Source organism: Amphibalanus amphitrite, unplaced genomic scaffold (assembly GCF_019059575.1).
Source record: "Amphibalanus amphitrite isolate SeventyFive unplaced genomic scaffold, NRLGWU_Aamphi_draft 000080F_arrow, whole genome shotgun sequence".
Taxonomy (NCBI): domain Eukaryota; kingdom Metazoa; phylum Arthropoda; class Thecostraca; order Balanomorpha; family Balanidae; genus Amphibalanus; species Amphibalanus amphitrite.
In genome coordinates this window covers 284,422-294,125 of record NW_024881576.1, presented here as the reverse complement: position 1 = coordinate 294,125, position 9,704 = coordinate 284,422, and positions in this window count along the sequence as shown.

Sequence of the window (9,704 nt, the reverse complement as noted above, 5' to 3'; positions counted from 1 at the left end):
CACATGGCTCGGAGATATCTTCCTGTTCCCTTTGGTTCTGGTCGTGATGCTCGCAACTAGTCTTCCTGTTTTCTTTGTTCAACATCATCGCCGCCGCGTAACGCCTCTCACGCTCGCCCGTCAGTTTGTCGGCAGATCATTAAGCAGTTTAGATTCCCAAAGCCCAAAATGCATAAAAGCAACAAGCTGTCGTGACTGACTAATTTTGTTAAAGTCTGAATTGTGTCAATTTGCACTCTCATATCTCGGTAAACGTTCAGTGCCTACGTATCATAGGTAAATTAAACTAAACAAAGCGCACCAATAATGTCAGGGAAACTCAATAGCACCATTTACTGCCCGCTACAAGTATGTTACGGAACCGAGCGTAGAAGAGAGAGAGAGAGAGAGAGAGAGAGAGAGAGAGAGAGAGAGAGAGAGAGAGAGAGAGAGAGAGAGAAAGAGAAAGAGAAAGAGAAAGAGAAAGAGAAAGAGAAAGAGAGAGAGAGAGAGAGAGAGAGAGAGAGAGAGAGAGAGAGAGAGAGAGAGAGAGAGAGGGGGGTAGTTTCGTCGATAACTATCGATTCGGCTTTCATGCCATAAAACGGGCAGCGGACACGCCGAGTGATCCCGGCCGAACCTGCTCAGTACTACTGTCTTACTTGTAAAACTTGTCGGCCCGGGTGACCTGACGGAGACTTTGTTAGACGCGCGGAGAGAACAGGCTATCAGCAAGTTACTAATTCGTTTTGTTCCGAGCCAAAGTTGTATCAGTCAAGTACGTGGTGGTGACACTTGTCAATTCTGTACTGGGTGGAACGAGACAACAGTCACAATAAAATGACGCCTCGCCGGTCCTGCCGGCGCGCGCGGCTCGGCGCGGTTGTAAAACGATTACCGATCTGGATTGTTACCAAGCGATGAGTGCAGTAGCACCTGGACGCTGTCGGTCGGCTGTACTGAGAGCCGTGCTATTCTCTCTGGGATTGAATATCGATTTCACTGTTCAGCGTCATAAACGAGCAGCTGGTGATGCTGTGCGACTGGTGGACACGCCCGGGCAATACAGGCCCACTCAGAGCGGTCACAAACAATATCGATCAAGAGTAGTTCATCTGACTTTTTGGCAAGTGTTAAATGGTCGGGGTGGGCAGCTAGCATCATTATCTCTGGGCTTCCGCAACTGACATTATTACATGCATTCACTTCCCGTTCATTATCCAGGTCATCCTGGAAGCAACCTATAGCCGAAATTGACCACAGAGTCGGCCTACTCTGAGGGCAATTAGGAGCTTCCGGAACGAGCTAGTAATAATCACATTCGCACGACAACCATACTTCGGAAGTGGATCCCAGAAATTAGTAGCCCCCTCCAAGCGGCTAATCATGGCACCACCATGTAGCCCCGTTACATGAGATACCCTTTTGTCGTGATTCCTTAGACTCACGGAACTCTAACCACCTCGGGGTACGTCCGGAAAACCACAGCGGACTACTCCCGGAATCCGTAACGGGGTACGTCTGGAATACCACAGCAGACTACACCCGGAAAACCACATCGGGACTGTCCGGAATACCACAGCGGACTTAACCCAGCAACATAACGGGGAACGTCTGGAATACCACAGCAGACTACACCCAGAAAACCACATCGGGACTGTCCGGAATACCACAGCGGACTTGACCCGGCAACATAACGGGGTACGTCTGGAATACCACAGCAGACTACACCCGGAAAACCACATCGGGACTGTCCGGAATACCACAGCGGACTTAACCCGGCAACATAACGGGGTACGTCTGGAATACCACAGCAGACTACACCCGGAAAACCACATCGGGACTGTCCGGAATACCACAGCGGACTTAACCCGGCAACATAAGGGCATACGTCTGGAATACCACAGCAGACCTCACCCGGAAAACCACATCGGGACCGTCCGGAATACCACAGCGGACTTCACCCGGATATCTATCAACGGCGTCAGCGTGATGCATCACCCTACATCCGGGTTAGCTAATCAGGCACGCACCCTGCACCGCCGCTTCTCACCAGCGGCAGCACAGGCAATCGAACAACGACGCCTGCCCGTTTCACTGCCGGCTCACGACAGTACGGGCCCCCAAACTGGATCTGACCTTCAGCCAGCCAATGGCACGTCTCCAACCATTCGAAAATGTGTGGAGGCATGCAAGTGGTATCTCCATGCAACGACCAACACTGCCTTAAGTACAATTGCACTACCTTGACCAGAACAGGGAGGACAGCACTTATTTCTCATTCCCCGACAATTGAAAAAGTGTAATCCAGTCGATTGTGTATACCGTACCAACACGCTTCAGCTCGCTTCCATAGAGAGGTAATTACGGCCACGCATGGCCAGCCGTCGCTGTCTCATTTATGGGGGCAGTAAACCCAGCGCTCACAGAGCAGTCGGGAGATCTGGGTTGGTGCTGTAGAAACTTTACAGTAAATAGGCGTCACACACCATTACATGTGTCCTAGAAGTGGACTCGTCGCAGCCCTCACTGGTGCAGGGCATGATGTCGACAATGACAATAAGTAGTAATAATCTACCCCATTCGATATAATGGTAACGACTGGACTATTTTCCTGGTAAGGGCGGCTGGTGTAACGCCAGGCCGTATGTCTCTCTTAACCACTACAATTGTTATCCCGTAAATTAGTCGCTGAATAGAGGAATGGAGCCAACTGACAATGACTGTTTATCTTATTGACTTGGTCCCAAAATCGTTCGGTTATCTGCTGCACTAACAATTTGCACAAATTATAACGATGCGGCGTCCCCTACCAAATGGCTGACGCTAAATAGGCGAACCGGCGCGCCTGGAATTCTGTTGAGTTTGGCGGAGTGATATTGACGTAGTTTACCAAATATGCCAGACGCACTGAATGTCAATTAGGTGAGTGGTCCTTCAGCAAGTATAGGACATTACTAAATGATAATGATACGGCGTCCCCGAAACTAAGCGGCTGCGACTAATTGGGTGAACGGCGCGTCTGGAGTTTTACTGAATTAGGCAAAGTTATATTGACGTAGTTAACCAAATCTACCAGTCACACTGAATGACAATAAGAGGGTTCTTCAACCAGAACAACTGAACAAATTGACAATAGAATAAATTGACATCTACGTAATGCCCCATTGGCATCAATTTCACTGCTGAGAGTCACTGCACCGAAGGTATAATTCATCACAAAATTAAAGCGGGCATCGCGATTACGTTTTGAGGGAAAGCTAACCAGTAATAAAACTAGACACTATATCCGCTCCTAATCATGCGTTTTTCTATGCCTGGGTTTCATCTAGAAAACGTGCCTTTACCGAGAAATATAGCAAAGTTGGAAATCAACGTACTCCGCACTTAACCATGCCGTATTATATGAAATAGAATGCAAAACGTTCAGCCGCAAAACATTGAATGCGTGTGTAGGGCGTAATTGACTAACAGCATTGCGTAATTTGCTTTGTTGGAAACGTAGGAGTTTAAATGATAGTAATAAATAATTAAGCCAGAATTGTTCATTGTTTTACATCGCTGCCCGTTCACACGATTGTAACTACGAAAAAGTAGTACCAGGGTGGATTTTCAGTTTATGGCGGAAATTATTTGACATGTTTGCTTAAACTTCCGAAACTTCGTATAATAGAGCGTTCTGGGTTCGTTGTCAATTTGCAAGGTTTTCTTGGTGAAATAGTTAGTAATTTATAAGGTTGTCGTAACTTGTTTGTAACATGTTGGGAGGTTTCGTGGATTGTAATCACGATTGTTAGTAATTACGGTCTGTAACTCAAGTTTTCATTACTTTTCGTTATTTACTTCAGTTCTGTTAAAATCAGCCTTTGATTTTTAATTCATCAATAATGAACTTACTGCAAAGTTTCTGAGTACCACGCTATTGTAAAGTATGCTAGTACAAAATTAAATATGGCTCTCGTCAATGTAGGGGGGAATGTGGCGAAACATGTTTAGTTCGAACCGCGGAAATCAGTAAATCGGTAGGGCCGGTTACTTGAACGATTTTATTGCCACCATGGTATACCGGTTTCGATTTGGCTCAGTGAATTATAATTGTACACAATCCATTGAATTACTTGTTGCAGATTTTTAGAACCCTAAATTACTCGACAATATACGTTAATCCGTTTTAACGAGTCATCTACGAAAAAAAAAACAGAAACATCGAACGCTCAATCATTACTTCAAATCTGGGAAGGTGTTTCATTTTGAACCTCCTTGAGCTGCAATTGATGAATAAGCGAACTGAGACCTACTAGCAAGTAACAACTATCCGGATAATTGCGAATGCATACAGGAAACTACCGTCAAATGGCATGCTGAGCTCTGAAGATTTTTTTTTTTTTTTAAACAAGATGTTGATTACGGAAATTATCTGGTATTGTCAGTTGACGTCATCCAAGCGTTAGTATGAGCTAATGACCGCAGGTTAATAGCAAAGTAATAAGAGGACAACCCCCAGATCCTCAACGCTCAAATCGACCCACTCCCCTTGATATTTGACCAAGATATATCATTTGTTGGTCTTGCTACCCAATTATAGACCACAATTTCTGAAACCCGTTCTACTCTACTCATCTACCCGACCTCGTCAACCCATCGCTTCGATCATTCCCCTTTCGTTATAACCCCTCATTCACCATCATAGTCTAGTTTCGTCAGTGGGTTATATTGTATGTTGCGTGCTAATTTCAAGAGGAGGGAGTAGGGGTGGCAGTGGGAGCACGACATATTTGGCTGGTACGACCATCAAACCCTTGGGTATACGCAAACACACACACACTCACAAACACACGAAAATCGACTTCGCAAAGGGAACAAAATGCTAGCGGCTTCGAAATGAATGCTTGCAACGGCAAGAATAGCGCGCAAAATAATGCTTAAGGCGGAAATTCGCAAGCAGGTGAACATTTACCGAGATATTTGGATCAATTGACATATTCAGATTTTATGTTAGTGCGCCAAAAATAAAGCATTCCATAGGCCGGAGAATCTAAGGCCGCCGAATGACCGGCGACGCCCTGCCGGACTTACATGATAGCAGTTCGTCGGTTTCAGCACCGGACTGGCACCCACGCTGACAAATCGGCAACCGCGTCGCACCGCATCGGCCGAAGCGGGTGTTCACAGGCAGAGTCACACAGAGCGAGTGTCTCAACGTCCGGGACAAATGTCCCGGACCGGATGGTCCTGCGACCCACACGGCACCAACAGTAGAGTCCGGTGACGAGGTTCGAGTGTCCAACCAGAGAGTGTGTGTAAGTGTCTTGACGTCCGGGACGAATGTCCCGGACCGAATGGTCCGGCGACCCACGCGGTGTACCGCCACCAGTAGAGTCCAGTGACGAGTGTCCGACTGAGAGACAGATACCCCGTTTACATGAGTCATTCAGCCTAAACGGAAATATCCGATTAGCCAGGGAACGGAAAAATGCGTTTCGGTGGCCCCGTTTACATGAGCCTTATCGGAAAAATCCGTTCCGGAACGGATAATTCCCTTTACGCCGGCAGCCCGAAAAATACGGATATTTTGCGCATTTTTACATGTCTGGCGCAGCTCCTATCAAGCATTATTTGTGCTTGTTTTAGGCTTAATTTACTTGATTCTTTTAAGTTTTGTATGTAGAATTAGAAATAATCATGGCACAAGCCATTATTTTACTTGTGTGCTGTAAAAGAAGCGTGATTAACTGTCAGAAAGCAAGAAAACAATTGAGGTCTTGGACAACATTGAAGCGCACATCTATATTGAAAGTCTTTTTGGTTTCAGAAAAAGGCTAAGACAGCTCATAATAGTCATAGATCATCATGATTGACCTCCAGTAAGTTGACAAAATGAAAATGCATGAAAGGATGTGCAGGATGGTGCCACACTTCAGAAAACATTGGTATGAAAGTGGGTGGTGCGGGATTGTGCATACATTTTGGTTAACACATTTGAAGCACTTGAATATTCCAGCACTTTATTTTCATGTTTTGCTTTTAGCTGCTCAGTTCTTCAAAGACAGGGGTCAGATCAGTACTAGGTGAATTGTGTAGTAGATGTGACCTGTGCTGTGCATTGCATTGCTTGACTGTCGAGTGCAACACAGGATCCATCAGTTCCATGTGTTTTATTCATATCAGAAGTTACATCTACTCACCACCAAACTTTGAGACACTATCAGTGCAATTTTCAAAATGCATAGAATAATCCACTCTCAATCACACCAGGTAAGATGTGAAGATGAAGTCCGAGTGGCACCTATGTGGTTTGGTAGGTTGGTTGACCTTGTAGATTGGTAGGAAGTAGTTTGGTATGATAGGTTGTAGGCATGTAGGTGTGTTTGAAGGATGGTAGGTTGAAAGTTAGGTTGGTAGGTAAGGTTAGGTATGATTCTACAAATTCCACAAAACTTGCCAGGTACCTACCTGCTTCCACCACCCGAGATTAACCAAACTTTCAGAGGCCTTCCCACCACTGAAGAATCTACTTCTTTGGAACAATTATCTAAGAACATTTAAATATTGGTGGGGGGGGGGGCAGATGGCAATGTCACTGAGTAAATTTGGCTGTGTGTCTTGTGTATATTTTGGCATGCAGCCAAGTTCCTGTCTCAACCAGCCTGCGTGCCCTGCCGTCTGGTGGCTGTTCGCTGAAGCATAAGTTATCTGAATCACTGCTAGGAAGTTTGCAGTACCTAGGTAGAGAACATTTTTGGGAGCATGTACTAAAGCAAAATAAATCAAGCATCATATCCAGTGTACTAAGCACTAAATGGCACTACCATGCTGTTCCAAGTGGCTATAGGGAGCGACTGGCTGGGAAGGCTATGTTGGTTGCCCTGGAATTGAACCCTGATTGTTGAATCTAAGAAATAAGGAAATTACCCCTCAACTAGAATGCTTCCGTTTTGAAGCATAGGACGTTCCTCTCAACACTTATGTAGGTACTTCATGAATCTGCCACAATGGCGCGAAATCAGGGGCAAAAAGTGGATTTCATTGTCATTAGACCTACCATTCAACATAAACATGTATTTTGATGTGTAAACTAAAAAATTTCATCTATAAAACATGCATATTCATGTCATTTTCTGCTAGATGCGCAAAAAATCCGTTTAGGCCTGACGTCCTAAACGGATATTTCCCATTAATTCATCGGATATTTCCGTTCCGCGTAATCGTCATTTTTGCGCGCCCAAACCAGTTTACATGAGTCGAAACTTGCGCACTTTTCGCTAAACGGAAATATCCGTTCTAAACGTCATTTTCGCTGACTCATGTAAACGGGGTAAGAGTGTCCGCGCGCTCGTGTCGCCGCTGCTTTTATATGGAGCAGCGAAGCGCATCGAGAATCGATCGGTCCACATGGCTCGGAGATAGGACAGTGTGTTACATGAAATTCGGTTCGAAATCGAAAGAAAGTACGGCGTGTCACAATGACAAGAAACAAGACAATGAAACGAAAGAAGACAGACATGCAGGCGCAGGAAGAGCATCTCATGACAAGTCGGCTGGCTCAGTTCAGCAAATGGATCTCAACACAACGGACAGGCTGGTGATGAGAAGAATCGGACTTCAGCCATTGGAGTTACGTGCGTTTGATGGAACCGAAGAAGACTTCCTACCATTCATCACAGCTTTCCAGTCTAACATTGCATGTAGGCTGGACAGGGAAGATTGAAGAAGAGAAGCTGATGTACCTGTTGCAGCTGACCAAAGGTAAGCCTCATGACATTGTAGCCACCTGCGTCTACCTGGGTGATGATGGTTACAGTGAAGCTATTCGTCTACTCAAAGTGAGATATGACAATGCGATGAAGTCCAGAGCATCAGTGATCGAGAAGATTCAAAACTACCCGCGCGTGAGATATGAAGATGTGAACGGCCTTGATGACTACTCAGTGTTTCTGCGAGGTGCTCTCAACGCTCTTCACTCACCTGCTTTGGCAGACAGTGGGTTTGATTCATGGATGATCTGCCAGGCCATTCAGAAGACGCCGTGGGTCGCTGATCGCTGGCGCAGAGCGGTCGACAGGATCGAACAGGATCAGAGACGAGACAGAAGAGAAGACGGAGAAATGAAGAGGACTGACCAGAGGCAGGTCAGTTTCAGAGACTTCGTCGAGTTCATCGAATCAGAAGCAAGAATCGTGTCCAACCCTGTCTATGGAAGACATGTGCTCAGTGCTCAAGAGAAGAAGGACACACGACCGCAAGCCACGACCGTGCAGAAAGCACAGCAGCCTGCAAGAAAGGAGATGAAGAATCGGGAGCATCAGCTCCGCCAAGAACGAAGAAGTCGAGCTTACGCAAGCAACATGAAGCAACCGGCCAAGTGTGCCTACTGCGAGCATCCTCATGACCTGGAGACTTGCAGAGCTTTCGGGGCGAAGACTGAGGAAGAGAAGACTGACTACATACGTCAACATGGACTATGTTTCGGCTGCTTACAGGAAGGACATATCTCCAAGAACTGTCAGAAACGAAGCCGCTGTAAGAAGTGCGAGAAGTCGCATCCTACAAGTATGCACAGAGATGCGCTGCCCAACGCCAACGTCGTGACGGCAGGACATGTGTCACAAGAGTGTGAAGGCGGTGGAAAGCTGCAGGTGCTTCCAGTATCAGCCAACGTCAAGGAACGGTCCGTGCTGACTGGAGCCTTCATAGATCCTGGCAGTACGCACTCATTCATCTCACGTAAGCTGGCAAGTCAGTTAGGCATTCAACCAGACGAGAAGACATATGTAGTCATGTCCACCATCAATGGAGAGCGAAGAATGAAGACCTCGTTGGTCACTGGTGTCAGTATCGGAACTGAAGATGGTGGCAACCAAGTTGAACTTCCAGCGTTGTATGTTCTAGAGCACATACCGGTGGAAAAGCAAGACATCGTACGACAAGAAGACATCAGCAAGTGGCCACATCTCCGACAACGTGGAGTTGAAGCTGGTTTTACTGAGAAGACATCAAGAGAGATCGGCCTGCTCATCGGTGCAAACGCCAGCGTGGTGTCAGAACCATTGGAAGTGGTGAGCTGCCCAGGTCAGAAGGGCCCCTACGCCGTCAGAACCAGATACGGTTGGCTGGTCTGTGGCGTTGAGGGGAAGAAGGGACCAGGTGCACACGTCGCGCGTGTCAACCGCATCAAGATGCTGGAAGATCCCGAGCTCGAGTTCCTTGACAGCCATGATAGTCGCAGAGGTTACTCAGTCGAGGACGTCAAGTGGTGCCTCAAGGTGGAAGATACATGCAAGAAGGACGGAGAGAAGTACGAAATCGGTCTGCCATTCCGAGATGCGAAACCCGATTTGCCAGACAACAGAGTGATGGCAGCAAGACGACTGGAATCACTGAGAAGAAAGTTCGAGAAGGATCCAATTAATGAAGCTGACTACAAGGAGCAGATGAAGAAGCTTCTGGATGAAGGATATGCTGAGGAAGCAGCACCAGACTCAGAAGAAGGAAAGGAAGAGCGCTGGTATATCCCGCACCATGGGGTGTATCACCCGACCAAAAACAAGCTTAGAGTAGTTTTTGATTGCAGCGCGTCATACAATGGAGTGAGTCTGAATGATGTACTCATGCAAGGCCCGAACCTGACGAACTCCCTGGTGGACGTGCTAGTCCGCTTCCGACAAGAGACGGTAGCCTTTACCGGTGACATCGAGTCCATGTTTCTTCAGGTGATGGTACCGGAG